Here is a 23,643-nt window from a genome sequence, read left to right as displayed (position 1 = left end):
TGAGGATCCATGTTTACAGATTATTTGAATGAGTAATTATACAGAAGGCAAATGGCTGGCATACAGATCAAAAGACAAATTGCTCTGGCATACCAAAAAAATGCTGTCACTTTCATTTTCATTTTATTTGGAGTTATTGTACTTCAGAGCCAAGAACTTCCTTCAACAACATACCTTCTGCAACACGAGTTTCCTTCAACAACATGCCCTCAGATACCTTGATCTATCCAGCAATCAACTCAAGGGGAAAGTCCCTGCATCTTTAGCCAACCTTACGTTTAGTTTCCTAAATCTATCAAACAATCAACTGTCTGGAACAGTCCCCAATAGCCCCCCCATCCACCCTGTTTGATCGAGCAGTTTATAATGTCCAAACTGACGAGATGGAATTTTCGAGCTTGTTGTGTGCCGGCCCATATGAAACCTGTCATTATTGTATTAAGCTTGTGCAGAACTCCTTGAGGTAAATTGACAATGTGCATCCAGTATATAGGGATGCTATGCAGAACATATTTTACCAGAATAATACGCCCCCAGGGATACCCACCAGTGACACCACATACAGAGTCGTTTTCTGATTTTTCCCAACTAGTCCCAGTCTTTGATTTTGTATCCGTTAGGTTTTAGAAAAAAGCCCAAGGAGGTGAAGCCCTCGTCCATTTGTGAGGATTTAACCCCAAAGATGTTAGCAATCTCCATTATCTCTCATTCTACTCTGAATTCTGCATGTGTGCTGCTTAAGAAACTGACATACTAACAATACTATTAGACAAAACATGGTATGAGCACACATTTTCAGAGAAAATTTTGATTGTGCACACCTAAGGATAGGTAGGAGGCGAGGTCATTCAAAGCCCTTCCTTGCAGTCCATGAAATTACATGGGTTGGTAAGGCTAAAATTATATCGAAACTGCCCACATTTTTTCCCCTTGCACATCATACTCCATTTGCCTCTTTGTAACTTTGTACGAAAAGAAAATGGGAATTGAATTACTCCTCTTTCTGCAGATCGTTGCATTTAGATGGGTTGGTCAGGCTGCAAATAAATAGAAACTGCCCATGATAAATCTGCTTGTTGTTATGGTCTGGATGCTGTTTTCAGGGTCCTGTTTCTGACAAGAGGGAGGACCCATATAGCTGTTATTACAAACATGAGCTTGGCCCCAGATAGTTCTTCTAGATGCCTGGACTGAAGGAATGTGTGAACTTTCAGATTCAATAGCTATACATAGTGTTTGAATAGCGTGTTCGTTATATGCAATGGCTGCTATTCAACATATGTTTAATGAAAGTGATTCCCTATAATGTCCAAAAATGCACAAGCACAGTGAGTAAACCCGAATATAGCATATTAAAAAAAAAAAAACTGCATTGTTCAGAAAATAGTTAATATATCATGAATTATGCACAAGATTCACAAAAGAAGCACACTGCTTCCAAGTGATGGGTCTCACACTGCCTGCCCTAAGTGTGGGCACTTTATGTCGATGCCTCCAAGGCCTACTAATATGAACCACTTATAAAAAATTATTACAAAGCCATAAGGAGTCCAGTCAGCCTTTAAAAAGGGTCTGCAAAGGGTAAATTAAGTGAGCGAAATACATGGCAATTGCCTTGATTGAACCACATCTCTTAATGGGTAGGATCAGTATTAGGGATGGCTGGCAAATGTTCCTATTTCATTGATGTTTTGACGGTACTGTAAGACTATAAGGATCTTTGAGTCGCTTGAGGTACTTCCTAATTTGCACAATATGTACCTTGTCACTAATTTATATTCTAAAAAACTGTGGCTAAACCATAAGCGTAGGTTTACAAGAAATATATAGTTTTAGGCAGACATACCCTAGAGTGCACAGACAAGTATAAATTATCCAAAAAATATTGTGGAGGTCTATCCATGTCATTCTACTCTGAATTCTGCATGTGTGCTGCGTAAGAAACTGACATACTAACAATACTATTAGACAAAACATGGTGTGAGCACACATTTTCAGAGAAAATTTTGATTGTCCACACCTAAGGATAGGTAGGAGGCGAGGTCATTCAAAGCCCTTCCTTGCAGTCCATGAAATTACATGGGTTGGTAAGGCTAAAATTATATCGAAACTGCCCACATTATTTCCCCTTGCACATCATACTCCATTTGCCTCTTTGTGACTTTGTACGAAAAGAAAACAGGAATTGCATTACTCCTCTTTTTCCAGATCGTTGCATTTAGATGGGTTGGTCAAGCTGCAAATAAATAGAAACTGCCCATGATAGTTTGCAATCTGGCCACAGTTGTGTGACTGATGGAATCTGATTGTTGTTATGGTCTGGATGCTGTTTTTAGGGTCCTATTTCTGACAAGAGGGAGGACCCAGATAGCTCTTATTACAAACATGAGCTTGGCCCCAGATAGTTCTTCTATATGCCTGGACTGAAGGAATGTGTGAACTTTCAGGTTCAATAGCTATACATAGTGTTTGAATAGCGTGTTCGTTATATGCAATGGCTGCTATTCAACATGTGTTTAATGAAAGTGATTCCCTATAATGTGCAAAAATGCACAAGCACAGTGAGTACACCCGAATATAGCATATTAAAAAAAAATTGTGCATTGTTCAGAAAATAGTTAATATATCATGAATTATGCACAAGATTCACAAAAGAAGCACACTGCTTCCAAGTGATGGGTCTCACACTGCCTGCCCTAAGTGTGGGCACTTTATGTCGATGCCTCCAAGGCCTACTAATATGAACCACTTATAAAAAATTATTACAAAGCCATAAGGAGTCCAGTCAGCCTTTAAAAAGGGTCTGCAAAGGGTAAATTAAGTGAGCGAAATACATGGCAATTGCCTTGATTGAACCACATCTCTTAATGTGTAGGATCAGTATTAGGAATGGCTGGGAAATGTTCCTATTTCATTGATGTTTTGACGGTACTGTAAGACTATAAGGATCTTTGAGTCGCTTGAGGTACTTCTGAATTTGCACAATATGTACCTTGTCACTGAATCAAATAACAAGCATTTTGTTAATGTGGTCTACCTTGGGTGGTTAATATGAGAGGTTATTCTCCTCCCCGTGTAGGTTGTGCCCTTATTATTGTTTCACCATCAAAAGTTAGCCTTATTCTTTGACTAGAATTTTGTGTTGTGGTGAAATTGATGAATTGCAGGTACTCCTATCACGGGAAAAAGAAACCTCCTGTTAATATTATGGAGACAACCTTGACAACGAATGCCATTCCTCTATTGCTGAATGGTTGCACCGAGATTCAACCACTACTTCAGATAATCGATGTTGGTTCTGTTACCTCATTGAAAACAACATCCTCGCACTTCCACATTACTCTATCTGATGGAACACATCAACATAAGACTTTGCTACCATCCGCATATGGCCCACAAGTTGTATCTGGAGACATCCAAATTGGCTCAATAATTCTGCTTAAAAAAGCAGCTTGCACAGTGCTCCAAAACTCCTCGTAAGGCCCACCATTTGAAATCACCCTCTTTTACTTTTTCCCTTCTAAACGCTTTTTGCATTAAAAGAAGGAAAATGGAATCTTCATTAATTCATTTCTCATTTGTTTACATAAGGTCCATCCGAGTGGTTGAGCTTGAAGTTGTGATGCGCTCAGCAGCATTGATGAAGGACGCATCGACGCTACAACATGCACAGGCGGGTTCATCCCAATTTAGCTCTTCGTCAGCTGAAGATACCTTGCCCTCTGTAGTTACTCCACCAACTACGGCAACAACTACAACAATTCCATTCACGGCACTCAACCCTTACCGAAAATATTGGTCAATCCAAGGTAGGGCATCTGCAAAAACATCATTGAAGGCGTACAACAATGTGCGAGGCTCAGGAAAAGTTTTTGGATTTGACCTTATCAACCGTGATAAGGAAGAGATCCACCTTTCTGCATTTGCCGAACTGGCCGAATCTCTTTACAATCTAATTCAAGTTGGGCAACTATACATTGTTTCAAATGGCACAGTGAGAGAAGCAAATCCAAACTACAACCACCTCAAGAACAAATGGGAAATTTACTTGTTTGCTGCTTCCACTATCAATCCATGTCCCATAGATGATCCAACGTTTCCTTACCAGAGCTTTCACTTCAAGACTATTGCTGAAATAAAAAGTGCAACTCCAAATACGAATGTGGATGTCATTGGTGTTGTTACCTCCACTTCACCTGCATCAACAATTCGACGAAAAGATGGAAGTGAAACATTAAGGAAAACACTCATATTAAAGGACAAGTCGGGTTTTAGCATTGATGTAACATTATGGGGAGACCATTGTGACTATATAGGACAGAATCTTTCTGAATTCTACTCTTTCGACAACCCACCAATTCTTGCAATCAAAGGAGGTCGCGTATCTGAATTTAATGGCACCACAATAGGGACGATACCAACAAGCACTCTCACAATAAATCCACAAGTTGAAGAAACTCACCAACTACATGCATGGTTCCGTGAAACAGGCTATAGCTCTTCTTCTCCATCTTTGAGTAGAAACTATGGTGTTGCTTCGAAACGTGCCCTACCACGAAAGACGTTTCATGAAATTGCTGGCATGCAACCCTCTGATAAAGCAATCTGGGTTTCAGTTCGAGCAACAATTACTGCTCTTCATATGGACGACTTCTACTTTCTAGCATGTCCATTAGATTTCAATGGAAAACAATGCATGAAGAAGGTTGTGGAGCATTCTAACAATCTTTGGCATTGTACAAAATGTAATGGTGACTTCCCAGAATGTGACTACCGTTACAAACTGAAAATTGAGCTACATGACCACACTGGGAATCTACAGAACGTCACAGTTTTCAATGATGCAGGGAACGAGCTCATGGGCATCACGACAAAAGACCTGTTCCTGCTTTCTATCGAACCAACTGATCTGCAGGAAATTTGTGGCCGAATTTCAGGGCACCGCTTCCAGCTAACACTTTCCATTAAAGCAGATTACTTCAACGGTGTTCAATGCTTGCAACCAATACTGATCAATTCAGAAGAAATTCAATATGCCTCTGCATGCAAGGAAGCACTCACTGACATTCAAGCAATGTCCACTTCAAAACGACCTATTGTTCGCCGCCTTTGAACTGTTTCTTAGGGTTTCTTCTACCACGCCTGTTTGTACATAAACAAACATTTCCACACAACTAATTGTCTCATCTTGTTGTAAATTACACACCCATGTTATTATGATGCAACCTGTAGCTTTCACTGCAAATACTCTCTTCCAGTCATTCCAAAATATGTATGTTTTCCATTTACATTTTACATAATATAGATATCAACATTTGTAAAGAGTTACTACATATGTTTCTCGTTCGTTGTCTACATGCTATACATTGATCTCTTGCTTGCTAAGCTATTCATTTTATCGACACCCATGTTATTATGATGCAACCTGTAGCTTTCACTGCAAATACTCTCTTCCAGTCATTCCAAAATATGTATGTTTGCCATTTACATTTTACATAATATAGATATCAACATTTGTAAAGAGTTACTACATATGTTTCTCGTTCGTTGTCTACATGCTATACATTGATCTCTTGCTTGCTAAGCTATTCATTTTATCGCTCAAACATGTCAAACAAAAAAGAATTTGAAGAAGAAGGGAACGAAATATTTTTAATCTTGTTTCTCTCCTCTCAATGATAGATGCTGAAATAACATATGATTTCATAGCATTCCTAATTGCATGTTTTTCCTTCTACCTAATCTACCTACCTTCACCGATGTTGAAATAAAAAAATATTAATTCTATGTTCAAAATATAATGTTTTAATTTCACAATGGATTTACACCCAATAAAATGAGATACCAAACATGCACTACTTGTTTATGAAAACTAACAATTATTACTTGTACTTGTTTAGATATGCCAACAAACAATCAAATTGCGGCAAAAAACAAGCGGCGGCGTATTCTTTATGCACAACAAAATGATCAAATAAATGCACACTGTCAACTACTTTATGAAAACCACAACAACCCTACTACTTCCTCTACATCCCTTCCCACCTCAAATGCTCTCCCACCTATACAAACCAACCCACCGCACATTCATCAAATCCAATATAACCCTCCCCTTAATGAAGAACATCGTCGCTTTCGAGAAAGGATTGATGGACTTTCTACCTTGCATGTTTGCACAATATGCAAGGAAGCATACCCAGGAATGAAAACAAAGCTTTTCCATGGTAGACTCTCTTGTTTTCGTTGTGCATCATCTAAATCTACCAATCGTTTTTCTGAACTAAACAACATGGACCCTGGAGAACAACCCTATGTCCTTCACCAATTAACACAAGTTGAAGAAATGCTCATTGCACGTGTCAACCCCATTCTACAAGTCACTCATTCCCGTGGTGGTTAATACAAATATAGTGGCCATACAATTAGCTTTCCTCAAGACATCACCACTATTGCCAAATACTTACCCCGAATGCTGTCTGACTTAGACATCCTCATTGTGAAAAGGCAAAATCCATCTGAAAAGGCTTACGAATTCTTCGTTTGCAAATCACGTGTCCTTGCAGCCCTTGAATACAAAATAAAATATGACCCTTACTACCGTGATGTTCAATTGAATTCATCTGCAATTTCTGTGCTGCCAGATCACCCTATAGACATTTCTTCTCTTCTCCACAGTGTAACCACCTCCTCTTTTGAACCCCATCAAACCACTACTGATTCTACTTATAATCCTGATGTCATGCTACCTCCATTAGAAATCCAACCCTCTTCTTTCGTTCCAGTACTCCCAAATTCATGTACTGAGCGTGAACACATTTGTAACTATTTGCACTTGACCCATTCAAGTTCAACAAGCTCTATCGATTGGCCTCCAATATCTTTAACTGCTATAAATGAATACAACACCATCGGCCTCTTTGCCATGGCATTCCCCACACTCTTCCCTACAGGCATCGCAATGATCATGCAACCAAGGCTTACAAAAGTTGAAATGCATGAATATGCTTTACACTTGCTGCACTACCATGATAACCGCTTTGGCCAACACCCAAGATTCCGCTACTATCTTTATAACATTCTAATGCGCCACCGTAGCCAAGCAACAACTAGTGTTTTCGTGAAGAAGTACATTGAGAACAACTTGCCAACAACGGTTTCAGACCTACGCCAGTGTCTTCATGACTCTCCAGATTCAAGATTACCAGAGCAAATAATGAGGTTCGGTTCAGCTCTACGAGGAACACGGTCTTTCTGGAACAAACGATGATCTGAGCTGACTGACATGATCACGCAAATAGGAAGCCCAACATTCTTCTTCACTCTCAGTGCAGCTGATACTAAATGGCATGACTTGCACACGATCATGCCCACCAGTGTTCCGTCCAATTCAGTCAACCCCTTCCAATGGAAAATCCAAAACATAATTAAAAACCCACATCTAACAGCCCAATATATGCATTGTAGATTTACAATTTTCCTTGAAGAAATCCTGCAAAAAGGCCTCCATGCAACTGACTACTGGTGCAGGTATTATTTAATATCCATTTCCCTCTACATTAATTTTATACATTGCATATACATGTATTAACCAAATGTAACCTTCATATTATATTCAGATACGAATGGCAACATAGAGGATCCGCACACATTCACGGCTTCCTCTGGCTACAAAATGCACCAGACATGGACACACTTGATTGGGACAATGCATTAGAAGTTGCTAATGCACATAAATATTTCGACCACTACGTAACTGCTTGGAATCCACGTCAGGCAGAACACCGAAATATTCCGCTTCACCAGTCAACAATTCATAGCCCGTGTCTCCTTGACACAACAACAATATTCGCGTCCAATCAGTTTGAAGACTATACAGAGCTCGTCAACTGCGTTCAACGTCATACAAAGTGTCATGAATCTTCTTGTCTTCGTAAGAAAGACAATGTGCTTAGCTGCCGATATGGAGTACCGTGGGAATTGAAGTCCACTTCTTCACTTTTCATTGATGATAAGGGCCATAAAACCTACGTCCCTGCTGGTAATGATGAAAGATTGAATATTCACAATGCCGATCTACTCTCTATTTGGAGAGCAAATGTTGATTGCCAACCAGTCCTTTCTCGCCATGCTGTATTGAAATATATTTCAAAGTATGCAACAAAAGTAGAGACAAGATTTGCGAGCTACCATCAAATGCTATCACGGCTATCACAAAGTTCCCTTCCAGAAGCACCTATTGGTGCTGTCATCCAAAAACTCCTTACAAGAACCATTGCAGATAGAGACATTGGTGCACAAGAAATATGCCATATGTTACAGAAGCTACCTCTCTCTCTTTGCAGCCGTACACTCCGTTCTTTGAATGTAAACAGGGCTGTTTTCAAACGTGTTTCACAAGATACTAAAAATCCTGGTTCGACACCAAGCTTTATTGTTGCATATATGAACAAGCCTGCCTCACTAGAACCCTTGCCCCTCCTTGAAGCTGCTCGCTCATGTTCATATTCTGCCCAGCGGAGAAAAAACCAATGGAAACACATATTCCCCCAAATGATTTTACATGTCTTGCCCCATTACAATGTCATTCCTTCCTCTGCTAATCCTTCTTATGTCACCTTCTGCTAGAGTGAATTACTCTTGTATTTCCCCTTCCGAACACTCCCTGATGATATTGGTTCAACTGATGCAGAAATTATTGCACACTGGGAACAAAAAAAGGGTACATATACACCATGGCATGTCCATCGAGAAACCGAAAACCCACAAAGCCCACCTACTGAAGATCAAACTACCCCACACACCCCCCTGATTCCATGCAGATGAATGAATGGCAAATCCTCTCTCAACTACACCCAGGTTACAATATTGCAATTGATGACCTCGACATGATTGGCTACCGTGACTTCAATGTCAACCACAATTGGTCCCAAAATACTGTCCCTCCCCCCTTGCAAGAAACTGCCATAAATTTCATTGAATTCAACCGCTCAACCATTCAAAACCAACATCATTCTTTTTCCAACCTTCCCCATGATCATACATTATCCCCTACCCAAAACATAGCTTTTACCACTGTTTTTTCACACTTCAAAACCCCTTCGCCAAAACCCCCATGCAAAATCATCATACAAGGAACAGCTGGCACAGGAAAATCCCATTTGATTAAATGTCTGCACCAAGCATTTGTGGAAAACTCACCAGCAAACAAAAACCCTTTATTGTTACTTGCACCAACCGGCGTTGCAGCTTTCAACATAAATGCCCTCACAATTCACTCTGCCCTTCGTATCCCTATCCAGACAATGCATCCTCTCGAAGGCCAACCACTCCTACACCTACAAGAGCAACTCCGTCATGTAGAATACATCCTCATTGATGAAATGAGCTTTATTGGTCCAAAAATGCTTTCTCGCATTGACGATCGTCTAAGAGAGGCATTCCCTCTTCATCGGAATGCACCATTTAGTAATCGCTCAATTATCCTTGTCGGAGATTTAGGCCAACTACCACCTGTAAAAGACATTCCTTTATACGTTGGGACATCATGTGGCACTGCACTTTGGCACAGCTTCGACATATTCATAACACTTTCAACTGTTTTCCGTCAACATGGGGCTAGCCCATCCCAGGTTGCTTTCCGGCAAATACTTGCAAATCTTAGGAATGGAATATCTACACTTGAAGATTGGTAACACCTAATGTCAAGAACAAGTTTGTCTCTCACACATGAAGAGAAATGCACATTCGAAGAATCCATGCACCTATTTGCAACAAACAACGCAGTTGTCTTGCATAATAAGAAAATTCTTAAAAAATTGAACATCCCAGTAGCACTTTGCTCTGTGGAACAACAAAGGCAGAAAACTCCTACTACAACAAAAGATGAGCATCTACCTGCAAAGGTGCTCTTATGCAATGAACAAAAAGTTATGCTCACCAGCAACTTATGGGTACATGCAGGCCTCGTCAATGGTGCACTTGGGAAGGTCATCTCAATATTTTATTCAATTGACTCAAAGCCCCCAACATTACCATCCTTTGTGGTTGTTGACTTTAGACAATACAGAGGAACACCGTGGGACATTTCACACCCAACATATGTACCCATTTCTCCCATCACAAGGGGTACACGCCGTCAGATACCACTTCAAATGGCATGGGCTTTAACGATACACAAGTCACAAGGAATGACATTAGACAAAGCAACAGTGGACATCGGCACCAGAGAACGCCAAGGGCTAACATTCACTGCAATTTCAAGAGTGTGGTCACTAGCAGACATACACATCAATCCAGCATTCCCATTCTCCCGCATTGCACAAATGCACAAGAATCCATATCTTAAGCGTAGACAGCAAGAGGAATCATTCCTTGCATCAAAATCTATTCAGGATAATACACTTTAGCCAATCGTACAACCTGTCTTCCAGAATTACCCACATGGTAAACACCACTCACTACATAACCAAGTTTCACATAGATTTGCTTGCTATTACATTTAGTTTCATATGATTTTATACTCGTTTGGAATCGTTTAATTTATTTTGAATATTCAAACAAAATCGTCAAACATATTCATTGTCACTTACAATGTTTCCTTTTTGGATGGCAACAGGTATGGATACATGCTACCTACGAAGGTTGTATGAGTGTTGCGAAGAAATTCAGCAACAGGAACTTACGTTACAAGATATGCAAACAAGGATCTTGCCACAACAATCATTGCCACTTTACCGTTTGCACCCAGCCATTAAGTTGTTAAAGAAAATAAGGAAAATACTTAAGATAACAATTCACATCCATGAAAGGGATGCACACAGGCAAATGCGCCATCAATTGCAGGAACAACTCGCACAATATGGCACCACAATAAACACTAACTGGTGTTGCCGATGCCATGGCCCATCATGCATATATGATTAGCTGCTCATTCTCAATTACATCTCTATATGATAGAATGCTTTTATTGTACATATGTTTAGAAGCCAATGAATACTTTCATTGTATATATGTTTAGTTATAACTTACCAAACACATCTCTATGTGTAGAGTGACTTTTCTCTGTCGACTTTAGGGTCTTTAGATTATTATGGATGTTGAGCGTTTTAGCTCTGGCCGGAACCAAACTCTGTTGTTTTGTTCTCGTTTTGTTAAGATCCATTTATGCAACTCATGGAATTACAGTGTTTAAATTTCTCTTCATAATTTACAGTGGCTATATTCTCCACTGAGTTTTGTATTTCAGAATATTTCATTACAATGAAATAGATCCCAATTATGTCTCTGTAAAAGAAGGGCATCAATTCATAAAGTAATCAATCAATCCCTTGCAGTACTTAGCCATCGGCAAGGAAAGAGAAATGTTGTTCCTATACAATGAAAAAAAGCCCCCTGAATCCCAAAATATTGTGATATCCATCACCACTTGAAATGAACTGTAATGAATCCTAGTGGAGAAATATGTATCATATGAGATGACTTGCAATTAATCCCAGAAAATTGTGATATCCATTGTCATATCTTTCATGAGGGAAATGTGTATTGTCATATGAAATAAATTGCAGTGAATCCCACAATATTGTGATGTTCATTATCATCTATGTAGTTTTGCCAATGCTACTTGTCTGGTTGAGCACAATCTCTTCTTGTTAATTCACTTTATTTTTCGTTCATTCATCCATGGTGAAGATGATCCATGTTAATCTTTGTTAAATTGGCAACTAGGGCCAAACTCCATGTGGGTCGGCTTATTTATGGCAGCTGATAATTTTATTGGATCCCTCTCGTCGAGAGGTGTAGGATTGATCCAAAGATCATCCGATTCCGATAAGTATTTATGGAGATATGAATTTATTTTGTTTATGTAATTATTATCAAGCCGACCAGCACTTGAGTAGGCTCAGAAGCCCAATAGACGTGTCTATTCATCATCTTTGTTTTTAGTATAAATAGGTGAGGACTTGAAGTCATTTGGTGAGATATTCTTGAGTGATCTCTTCCTCTCCACATCTTGGGTTTTTGGAGAAGGAGGGACACTAAAGAATACGCTGGCCTAGCTTCAGATGATGCCCTAAACCTATCCGCTGTAAATAGAGACATATACGCAGGCATATGAGGATGATATTCGTAGCAAACTGTGACCTAATATGTATACAGTAATACGCAGTCATGGGAGACATCTAACCGCAGCCCTAGAGAGGAAACCTAGCTGCTGTCATAATGAAGCCGTAGCTGCAGATTAGTCTTGAAGAGATATCTAGCCACAGTCAAGAAGGCCCTTATCCACAGCAAGAGAAGGAGCCTTAAGACAAGGAGAAGGGTCTCTGTTTTAGGGCCGCAGGTTAGGGCAACTTCAGCGAAGAAGAGAAGGACGTTAGGGTCATTCTCATGACTGTTTTGAAGTGCAAATGAACCAGCATTAAGGCCACATTACAGGAGTCTACTTCTGGGCTGTTTGTAAGGGCATTTGTGGCAAGGTTTATCTCTGTCTTGAGCAGCGGATTGCACAGAAAACATTGCGGATGGACTGAGCCCTTTTAGTGAGTTGTTGGGTGTGTACAGGGGCTGGTTCTAGCCTTATATTCCAGCGTTTGACAACAGCTAGGAAGGGAGACAATACCGCAGTCTATTATGCCTGATCAAGAGGCTGTGTTGAATCTGATGGGTGTGAATAGGGTGCTGTAGCAGACGGAGTTTGTGCCCCAACCTATCTAATAAGCAGTGACAACTAGAGCAACATCATGATGATTAAGAGCAGCAAGTTATGTACAGCGTTAACTCAGCAGTAAAGCAGCATGGTGCAGCTCAGGAACATGGTATGATGTTGCAATATGATGAGGTGCAACACATGGACAAGATACAACAGGATGATAGGTGAAGGAGTCACCTTGAGAATCAGTTGAAGCAGAATGTCTTCAACTGATCTCATCGCTATACGAATGATCTATGCTAGATCTAGATAAGTCAAAGTGTTGACTTCTGTTGTAATTGTACTCTCTCTCTCTCTCTCTTTCTCTGCTGAACTTTGAAGATAAAAGAAGATTTGATCAAAGGGTTTCCCCACACATTGTGGGGTTTGTCCCTGGCTCGCGCCATATCTTGTGTCCTGTTGTCTTGGCTTGTCTTCTGCATATTATATTTATGTTCTATCTGCAGTTTATCGTAATGCTGATGTGATTGCTAACTGTGAAAATTCAAATAAATTGCTCTAGCATAGAACATACCTAATCTTAACATGGTATCAGAGCTGAGGTGAAGACAAAGCCCAAGCAAGAGTGAAAGAGCAATCACCGAAGACAGTTGGGACATGACAGAAGGATCAATGGGTTCCTCATAACTCACCTAGGGTGAAGTCAAAGCAGAGAATGTTATCAGAATGGCGCAGCGGAAGATTCTGATGGTTCATCTTAAGATCACTTCATTGGGAAGTTCGGATCTAAGGGTAGAAGGAAAGGCAGATGCCTTGTTGAAATAAGTTCGGCCGTTATGCGAAGGAGTGTCCGAATGGTAGAGACACATCTCTTGATGAAGATAACAATCATTCCTGGGACATCTTCAATGATCAAAGAATGACTGGTAATGCAGGTCATCAAGGAGATGGTCGACTCTTCCACGAAAGCAAGGAACCCCAAAATCTCTTTTATGTACCTGATCGAACCTGATGTCCATCTTGGAATGGAAGTCAAAGGTTGCAGGGTGGCACTTATCGATGGAAAGGTACGTGTTTGAAAATAGATCTTTTAAAGATGTTTTTGAGTTCAGGGTTGTATCAAGTTGCAGGAAGTCCACTGGGGACCATGTCCATTAACTCAGCACCGGAGGTCTGTGAGTCAAATGGTGACTAAGATGCCTGAATTCAAAAAGAAGCATGAAGGTACATGTCTGAAATGTACCGAAGGAAAATATTATAAGGAGACCATTCCCCTCATGCAGCTGGTTCATAGGTTTGGAACAACCCGAGGAGTTTGAGAATCATGATCAAGGTATCTCATGTATACAGGTGGAAGAAATCCCTCTATGGCTTGAAGGAAAACACCTCGGGCATAGCATGAGAGGATTGATAGCTGTCTAATGCAGCTGAGATTCACTAGGAGTGAAACCGATCCAAACCATTACTCGAAGGTTGTGGATGATAAACCTCTCGTACCGGCACCTATGTCTGACAGGTGCAGACCCTCTCATTTATAGGAGACAGAGGGAGTTGGATTCTGAATGTGAGAAGATAAGCTGCAAGCTTGTGACTGCCTCGAGGATCTTAACTTTCAGAAGTTATATGGTAATGATGTCGGACCAGATTTGGGAAATGCCTCTGAGTTTCATAAACTCATTCGCATTGATGTTCTTGGAGAACCTCCGTCCAGACATCTGTGTTGCAGTTAGCATGGTGAGCTCATATTTGGTTGAGCCTCACTAGATTGGTGCCAAGAATCTTCTAAGATATCTTCAGGGCACAATCTCTCATGAATTGAGATACATTGCCGGAAATATGAAACCACATGATTATTCGAATGATGAGTGGGCAGGCAGTATGGAGGATCACTAGAGCACTTCTCAGTGCTGTTTCTCTTTGGAATCTGCCTCGATATCCTGGATGAGCAGGAAGCAGAAGTCGGTGACTCTGAGCACCACCAAGGCAGAATACATTGCTGATAGTATGGCCTTCTGTGAGGCAGTCTGGTTGCTGAAGCTCTTCAGTGAGCTGTTTGTACACATGATGAATACCACTGTGATTCTCTGTGACAACCAGAGATGGGATTCGATTATTGAGGAATCCCGTATTTGAAAATTGCTCCAGCAGATAGACATCAATTACTGCCTTATCTGGGATATGGTAAGTCGATGATCAAGGAGGCTTCATCACACTGAGATGATGTACAGGACAGAGCCCTGAGGAAAGATCAAATTTGTGATTTTCCCGAACGACTTGGAGTCATTGAGAGACCTTTGTAAAAGGGTCCTGCATGTTGCATACATTGAGCTCTAGGAGATTTGGGGGGCTTGCAGTTCTATTGGAGCAACATACGACCACAGGGTGACTCACCCTCCCTTGGTGGTGCGTACTGAAACAAGATGATTCGCTCTCTTGTGGGACAAGATGATTCGCTCTCTTGTGTAGCAGGATGATGTGTTCTCCTGTGAGGCCTGGATTGATGTGTTCTCCATGGCGATTGTAACAGGATTGATGTGTTCTCCTGTGAGGCCTGGATTGATGTGTTCTCCATGGCGATTGTAACAGGATTGATGTGTTCTCCTATGAGGCCTGGATTGATGTGTTCTCCATGGCGATTGTAACAGGATTGATGTGTTCTCCTGTGAGGCCTGGATTGATGTGTTCTCCATGGCGATTGTAGCAGGATTGATGTGTTCTCCTGTGAGGCCTGGATTGATGTGTTCTCCATGGCAACCTGGATTGATGTGTTCTCCATGGCGATTGTAGCAGGATTGATGTGTTCTCCTGTGAGGACAGGATTGATTAAGTTCTCCTGTCGAGGCTTCCTACCCATGCAGTCTGGGACTCATGGGAAGTATCTCTCATCTGATCAATGAGCAGGGAAATGAAGTTAGGGACCATAGTAATACCAATGGACGCATCGTTGTATCTACCGTACTCCCTATGCTAGGATGTCCTCCATTGATCTGGGATCAATGATACTGGTCTGGGACCAGTGGTAGGAGTTGTACATGCTATGACGCTGACTTCGGGTCGGCTGAGACTGGTCTGGGACCAGTGGTACATACTCCGAGACTGACTTCGTGTCAGTGCAGTACTGGTCTGGGACCAGTGAGAGTGGTACATACTATGACACTGACTTCGGGTCGGTTGAGACTGGTCTGGGACCAGTGGTACACTCTCTGAGACTGCGATACTGGTCTGGGACCAGTGAGAGTCGTACATACTATGACGCTGACTTCAGGTCGGTTGAGACTGGTCTGGGACCAGTAGTACACTCTCTGAGCCTGCGATACTGGTCTGGGACCAGTGGTAGGAGTGGTACTTACTATGAAGCTGACTTCGGGTCAGTTGAGACTGGTCTGGGACTAGTGGTATGTACTCTGAGACTGACTTCAGGTCAGTAGAGAATGATATGACTCATTCTCGATCAATTCTTCTTCTTCATAGTTCAGCAGAGCAGAGCAGAGCCAGCTGAGCAGAGCTGAGCAAAGATGGGCAGAGCAGTGCAGGGCACTGATGGCAGAGATAGTACAGTCGGACTTATGGATCAATGGATGGAGTTCTCCCTAGTTGAGAGGGAGTGTTAAATTGGCAACTAGGGCCAAACTCCATGTGGGTCGGCTTATTTATGGCAGCTGATAATTTTATTGGATCCCTCTCGTCGAGAGGTGTAGGATTGATCCAAAGATCATCCGATTCCGATAAGTATTTATGGAGATATGAATTTATTTTGTTTATGTAATTATTATCAAGCCGACCAGCACTTGAGTAGGCTCAGAAGCCCAATAGACGTGTCTATTCATCATCTTTGTTTTTAGTATAAATAGGTGAGGACTTGAAGTCATTTGGTGAGATATTCTTGAGTGATCTCTTCCTCTCCACATCTTGGGTTTTTGGAGAAGGAGGGACACTAAAGAATACGCTGGCCTAGCTTCAGATGATGCCCTAAACCTATCCGCTGTAAATAGAGACATATACGCAGGCATATGAGGATGATATTCGTAGCAAACTGTGACCTAATATGTATACAGTAATACGTAGTCATGGGAGACATCTAACCGCAGCCCTAGAGAGGAAACCTAGCTGCTGTCATAATGAAGCCGTAGCTGCAGATTAGTCTTGAAGAGATATCTAGCCACAGTCAAGAAGGCCCTTATCCACAGCAAGAGAAGGAGCCTTAAGACAAGGAGAAGGGTCTCTGTTTTAGGGCCGCAAGTTAGGGCAACTTCAGTGAAGAAGAGAAGGACGTTAGGGTCATTCTCATGACTGTTTTGAAGTGCAAATGAACCAGCATTAAGGCCACATTACAGGAGTCTACTTCCGGGCTGTTTGTAAGGGCATTTGTGGCAAGGTTTATCTCTGTCTTGAGCAGCGGATTGCACAAAAAACATTGCGGATGGACTGAGCCCTTTTAGTGAGCTGTTGGGTGTGTACAGGGGCTGGTTCTAGCCTTATATTCCAGCATTTGACAACAGCTAGGAAGGGAGACAATACCGCAGTCTATTATCCCTGATCAAGAGGCTGTGTTGAATCTGATGGGTGTGAATAGGGTGCTGTAGCAGACGGAGTTTGTGCCCCAACCTATCTAATAAGCAGTGACAACTAGAGCAACAGCATGATGATTAAGAGCAGCAAGTTATGTACAGCGTTAACTCAGCAGTAAAGCAGCATGGTGCAGCTCAGGAACATGGTATGATGTTGCAATATAATGAGGTGCAGCACATGGACAAGATACAACAGGATGATAGGTGAAGGAGTCACCTTGAGAATCAGTTGAAGCAGAATGTCTTCAACTGATCTCATCGCTATACGAATGATCTATGCTAGATCTAGATAAGTCAAAGTGTTGACTTCTGTTGTAATTGTACTCTCTCTCTCTCTCTCTTTCTCTGCTGAACTTTGAAGATAAAAGAAGATTTGATCAAAGGGTTTCCCCACACATTGTGGGGTTTGTCCCTAGCTCGCGCCATATCTTGTGTCCTCTTGTCTTGGCTTGTCTTCTGCATATTATATTTATGTTCTATCTGCAGTTTATCGTAATGCTGATGTGATTGCTAACTGTGAAAATTCAAATAAATTGCTCTAGCATAGAACATACCTAATCTTAACAATCTTTTTACTTCTGTAGTGCTAATTTTATATTATAGTTATGGGTAACGAGAGATGAGCCACCATATATTGTTTTCATAGTATGGACGGACTGTTCTCATAATATTTAGTGTTCATATAATGACGCTGATACTCTTAGAATTTGTCTTCCAGGAAGAGGAGGTTGAAGTGTAGACTTTAGAGTTACGCTTCTCTCCATCCTCATCTTTCTGAGTAATAAAAAATTTCAAAATTTACATTAAAATTATAAAATACTTGTAATGTTATTGAGGCGCCCCAATTTGAAGCAGTGGATCTAGACTGTAAGAATCTGCAGGAACAGTGCTGCCGCGCCACCTGAGAGAAGATAAGTTTGTAATGCCAGGTGATAGACATGTGTTCATAAAGTTAATCTGTTCTGATCAATAGCACCGAAGATAACATGCAGAGAAGGATTTGATCTGATAGATGAAATAAAAGTTTTGTTGGAGAACAGATGCAGAGGAATCGTCTCCTCTGCTGATGTTCTCATATTGGCTACTCATGCTGCAGTTGCACTGGTAAGCTGTCAATATCAAACATCTTCCTAAAAAACAATGAATTTAGATGCAAAGGCAATATTTACAACTGGAGATTGTAATATCAGTCAGGGGATCTTGATTACCTAGTACCAACTTGATGAAGGGATGACATAGTATTTGAAACAGTTGGTTTCAACCCCACAGATTTAGTGACAATGCTAGGTAAGCTTCCTGGAGAATCGGCAATGCATCTCAATGTGCTCTGGAAATCTTGTCTGTGCAACGAATATGCATACAGTTTTTAGACTAGATCAAGAGCCTACTACAGACCAATACCCTACTTTTACGTTGTATCATTTTAGTTTACACACGCATTAATCATAATAACTATGTTATACCTTGTGTCAAACTCTTAAACTTGTTTCCAGAAGTGGAGCCCAGAAAAACTCCACAGAAGCATCATAATCCTTTTAAGAAAAAGAAGATTGTAAGACTTCATTACTCACCATATAATCAAATGCACAACTATCCATGGAAACTACATTTATCAGCTTACCAGGGCCTTGAATATTGAAGCTTGTTGACTAACAGTTTTCTTATTGCTAGGAAACACTGCTTGAAGCATGCAGACCATGGATTCCCATTGGTTTTGACTTATTGAGTCTCCAACAAACATTAATCGCTTTCCTCTTAACCGCTCTAGCAGATTTTTGGCATTGAAACTGAAACACCATATACACAAAAGTCCAAATCCTTTTATTCTCATATACAATATCACCCTGTTTTTTATCCATTTATTTTCATATGTTCCACCAAGTTTCTGGGACGTCAGGACATGGGAATATGTCTGGGGGACATGTGGCGATTCCCTCAAAATTTAGGAAACTCACGGGTGGTATCGGAGTGCCTGAAATAGGGTTCTCATCCCAGATACTAAATATATGAAAAATTAAATTATTCAATTGATAAAATATAAAAACAACAGAGCACCATTGTATTAAGTTATCAATCACCATGGCAAAGCCATTGACAACATCCTTTATGAGAAGTCTTTTGGAGTGTCTGATAGAGTTATTTATCAGAAGCCTTTTCTTTTCGTGAGTGAAAATGTTTTAACTTCTATATATCGTCCTAGACAAAGTAGATGTTTAGTATGAATGCGTAGTCATTATTTGGACCTGTGAACTTTATTTTATTTGAAGTATTCAATTGGTTAGTATGAATGCGTAGTCATTCTTTGGATGGGTGAACTTTATTTTATTGGAAGTATTCATATTCCTTTTATAGGTTATTAGACCATAGTATGTGTTGGGTTGCGTTTTTATTTTTAGATATTGTAGTTTGTGTCTGATGGATGCACTTAAACACTATGTTGTTGGAAGTTCTATTTTGGTATAAGCACATTCAGGACATATTAATTCATTCAAAATTCCATTACGGGATTAACTATTTTAGTATTTATATGCCAAAGAGAACTCAGGTAGAAGGGCAGTAGGAACTGTAGTCAGCATACGGACAAAGAAAACAATCATATGTCATTCAGGACATATTCATTCATCCAAAATTCCATTGCAGGATCAACTATTTCTGTGTCACAGAGAACTCAGTTTGGAGGGGAGTAGGAACTTTAGTCAGTGTAAGAATTAAAATGATTATATTGCATCTACTACAACTAGGATGATTGGGGTTGAGGTTGGGGCTTCATTTACCATTCTTACTCATTAGGTCTAAGCAGCTATTATCAAGGTCTCTATCAGATTGCTTTCAAAAGTGCATCTTTGAAAGAGAATCTTGGATCTGTCAAGGGAGGAGGTACAAAGCTAGATGGACCAACGCTAAGGGGATTCAAGGGTCCATACACAAGGGCACCCATTGGGTCCATCTTTATCTTAGAGGTATGTAGGGGATGGGTTCCCAATAGCAGTGATTAATGTAGAGGTTACAAAGCTTGATGACACAAAAGAACCAAACAACATCTTTCAATGGGCACAGGGAGGGGATCAGAATCTCCACTGGGGATGGACAGAGCACTTTGTGGCAAGGCTAAGGAGGTGGCCATTGAGGCCATAACAGAGATGGAAACGCAACTAGAGTAAAAGTCTAGCCACCTCTCATTAGAAATAATTAACAGTGAAATGGAAAAAGCAATGTTTTTTCTTATTTGAAATTAACTATTGTTGATCTGACCTTCACTTGAGGGGTTATCATTATTAATTAAGGTGGTTTTATATATGGTATAAGTGGACATCAATTTTAAAAATAATTAATGAGTTTACAAGTTGAAGATAGAAATAGATTAGATAACGCACGATTATTTTAAAATATTAAATTACAATGTGGAAAAGCATATTACAATTAGTTAATGTTTTAGTTGTAGTGTCAACCAACAATGTAAGTGATTTGTTTTAATATTTTCAAATCACAAATTTCTCCGCTTTTCATTTACCATGTAAAACGGTGTAATTTATTTTTTATTTAAAAAAATAAAGTGTGTTGCCAATAATCTATTGAGTTTTTAGTATGAACGCGTTTTAAACTTAATATATTGATATGAATGGTTTGGTTTTGGTTTTGTTTTAAACTTAATATATTGATATGAATGGTTTGGTTTTGGTTTTGTTGTTTTAGTATCAAATGTGCTGGTACAGGATGGTCATCGTGGTTATTGCCTTGGTCACTAGCGAGCTTTGTATATGCTTGACTATCTATAGAGGTTTCTTCCTTTTAATAATCCTATCGGCCTCTCTTTGTACCCTTTGGGACAATTGCTAGTAATATAAATAACACTATTTATGCAAAAGAATATACCAAATTCTTATTACTCAACCAATTTCCATTTTTTATGTTATGATTTTTGTTGTTAATATATTTTCTTATTTATTTTTTTGGAAATTTGTTAGCTATGCAATGTACAACATCATTTCACTGCTAATGATTTTTAAATCAACAAATTTATTTATGCATTCAAAATGTCATTTTTAAATAATAAAAATTATATTACTAAACTTTAAATTCAAAACAATTGAACTATTTTTATAAATATCTTTATTTTCATTATAATTTAAATTTATAAAATATATATATATATTAGTGTGGTTCATGAACACCCTGGTTAGTGAGTGGTCGCTACGTCCACGGAAAAATCTGGGCTAATCGCCCTTTGGCCTACTGGCAAGGCCTAACCCCAAGGGCTTCGGGAAAAATCAACCCTGTGACCTCCCGATGGTGAGACATGGTTTTTGAGCAACTAAGCTAACCCTTGGGGCTTAAAATTAATAAAAATATATATATTAATATAATTAATGTTTAGTTAAATTTTTAAAGATATAATAATTAAAACAATCTTATTTAAAATTTAATAATTAATAATATTTTTTAATTCATCCAAACTCCAACAACATTGAGGTTGTGATGTGCAGATTACAATATATAGAGCAGATTGAACATGGTATTTTTTTTAAACACAACCTAAATCACAAATATGTTGGAATACTCGTAGTTCTCATCTGGGAGGGGTGTGTCTTGGGAGAATATCCGAACTCATGTCTCCCCTCGGGCTAATGATACCATATTCTAGGGTGTTTTAAACTAACACAAAAACGTACCAAATCCTAGGGTGTTTTAAATTAACACAAAGACGTATGGTTGAGTATAACATGAATTAATTATGGGTTAGTAGTTTTGAGTGGTTGGGAGCATGGTTTGTTTTCCTATTCACTCTGCTTCAATTTTAGGGGATATGTTTGGTTCCTTATAGATGACATTTGAAATAGATTCCACTCTAGTGGACTAAGAACATCTCAACTCTAACTAAGTCATTAGTTTATTGGTATATTTGGCTTACAAATTATTGTATATACCTTTAATATTACAATGGCAGCCAAAATGTTTGATCTTAAGCTTACTCAAATTACTCCAACAAATTATTGATTCAAAATTATTTTTATAAAAGGAAAAGAGAATGCAAAAGTCTGTAAAACATAAAGAAGAGGAGAAACCATAAAGAAGGACCAATTAGTATGAAGAGGAAGAAGGCTAAAAGGAAACGTTCAACATGGAAGTATCAAAGACAACATGAAGAGGAAGCAAAGAGAAGGATCCAATCAGTACGAAGAGGAAGAAAGCCAAGGGAAAGTGTTCAACATAGAAAAGTTTTCAATCAACATGAAAAGGAAGAAAGCCAGGAGAAACTGTCCACCATGGATTTAAGCATGGAGAAGGATCCAATACACTGTCTAATGATGTTTTCTAGGGATGCCCAGGGTTGAGAGGTCCTGGCCAGATGAAATCACCACGCAGAAGAAGAATTATTATTCTGTTATTGAGTAAAGAAGGCTCAACTCAACTCAATGTGATATGTTTCAAGAAAATTGCAGAAATTTCATTTACTTTGAGCTAAAAAAGATACTTAATTTTGTTTAATAAGCTCGGTGCTTTGTTAATGGGGTCAGGTCACCAACTTTCACCACCCCGAAGTCCTAAATAAGAATTTGGGTCAGGTTCAAGTTGTGAATGACCCTAATATAGGAGTTCACACTGTCACGACAACTTGTTGAATAAAAATGTTTATTATCAATTGTTCACCCTTTGAAAAATAGATTTCTTGCAGTGCATATCACGTTCAGATAAATACAATGCTGTTAAATAATGAATCCATACAAGTGAGGATAGTTTTAGAAGAGTAGGAATGACCGGTTATAGAGTTTTTTGTACCCAACGTTTCGGACTACCAAGTGAGTCCATCATCAGGGGAATATCCCCTGATGATGGACTCACTTGGTAGTCTGAAACGTTGGGTACAAAAAACTCTATAACAGGTCATTCCTACTCTTCTAAAATTACAATGCTTCTGGAGTTTAAAGAAAAACTTAACGAATAAAAAATTCCAGTTAAAGAAAAATCATCTCAAGGCCAGGAGGTCGCCGCAGGGCAATGTAGAGATGGAAAAAACACCATAAAGGATCAAACAAATAAATTTATCTAAGTTTACTTTTGCAAACAAGGAATCCCTGCAAAATTTCTCAAAGTTGAAGTGTCCTTGTTAGACTACTAGTCTGACATGGTTTTCATAAAGAAGGGCCAATCAGTATGAAGAGGAAGAAGGCTAAGAGGAAGTGTTCAACATGGAAGTCTCTAAGATAGCATGAAGAGGAAGCGTAGAGAAGGATCCAGTCAGTATGAAGAGGAAGAAAGCCAAGGGAAAGCATTCAACATAGAGAAGTTTTCAATCAACATGAAAAGGAAGAAAGCCAAGAGAAACTGTCCACCATGGATTTAATAATGGAGAAGGATCTAATACACTGCCTAATGATGTTCTCTGGGAGTGCCCAGGGTTGAGAGGACCTGGCCAAATGAAATCGC

This window comes from Pinus tabuliformis, chromosome 5_1, assembly GCF_031772625.1.
Source record: "Pinus tabuliformis cultivar Carrire ecotype Pingquan chromosome 5_1, CPIR1, whole genome shotgun sequence".
Lineage (NCBI taxonomy): Eukaryota > Viridiplantae > Streptophyta > Pinopsida > Pinales > Pinaceae > Pinus > Pinus tabuliformis.
Note: the sequence above shows the minus strand (reverse complement) of the source record.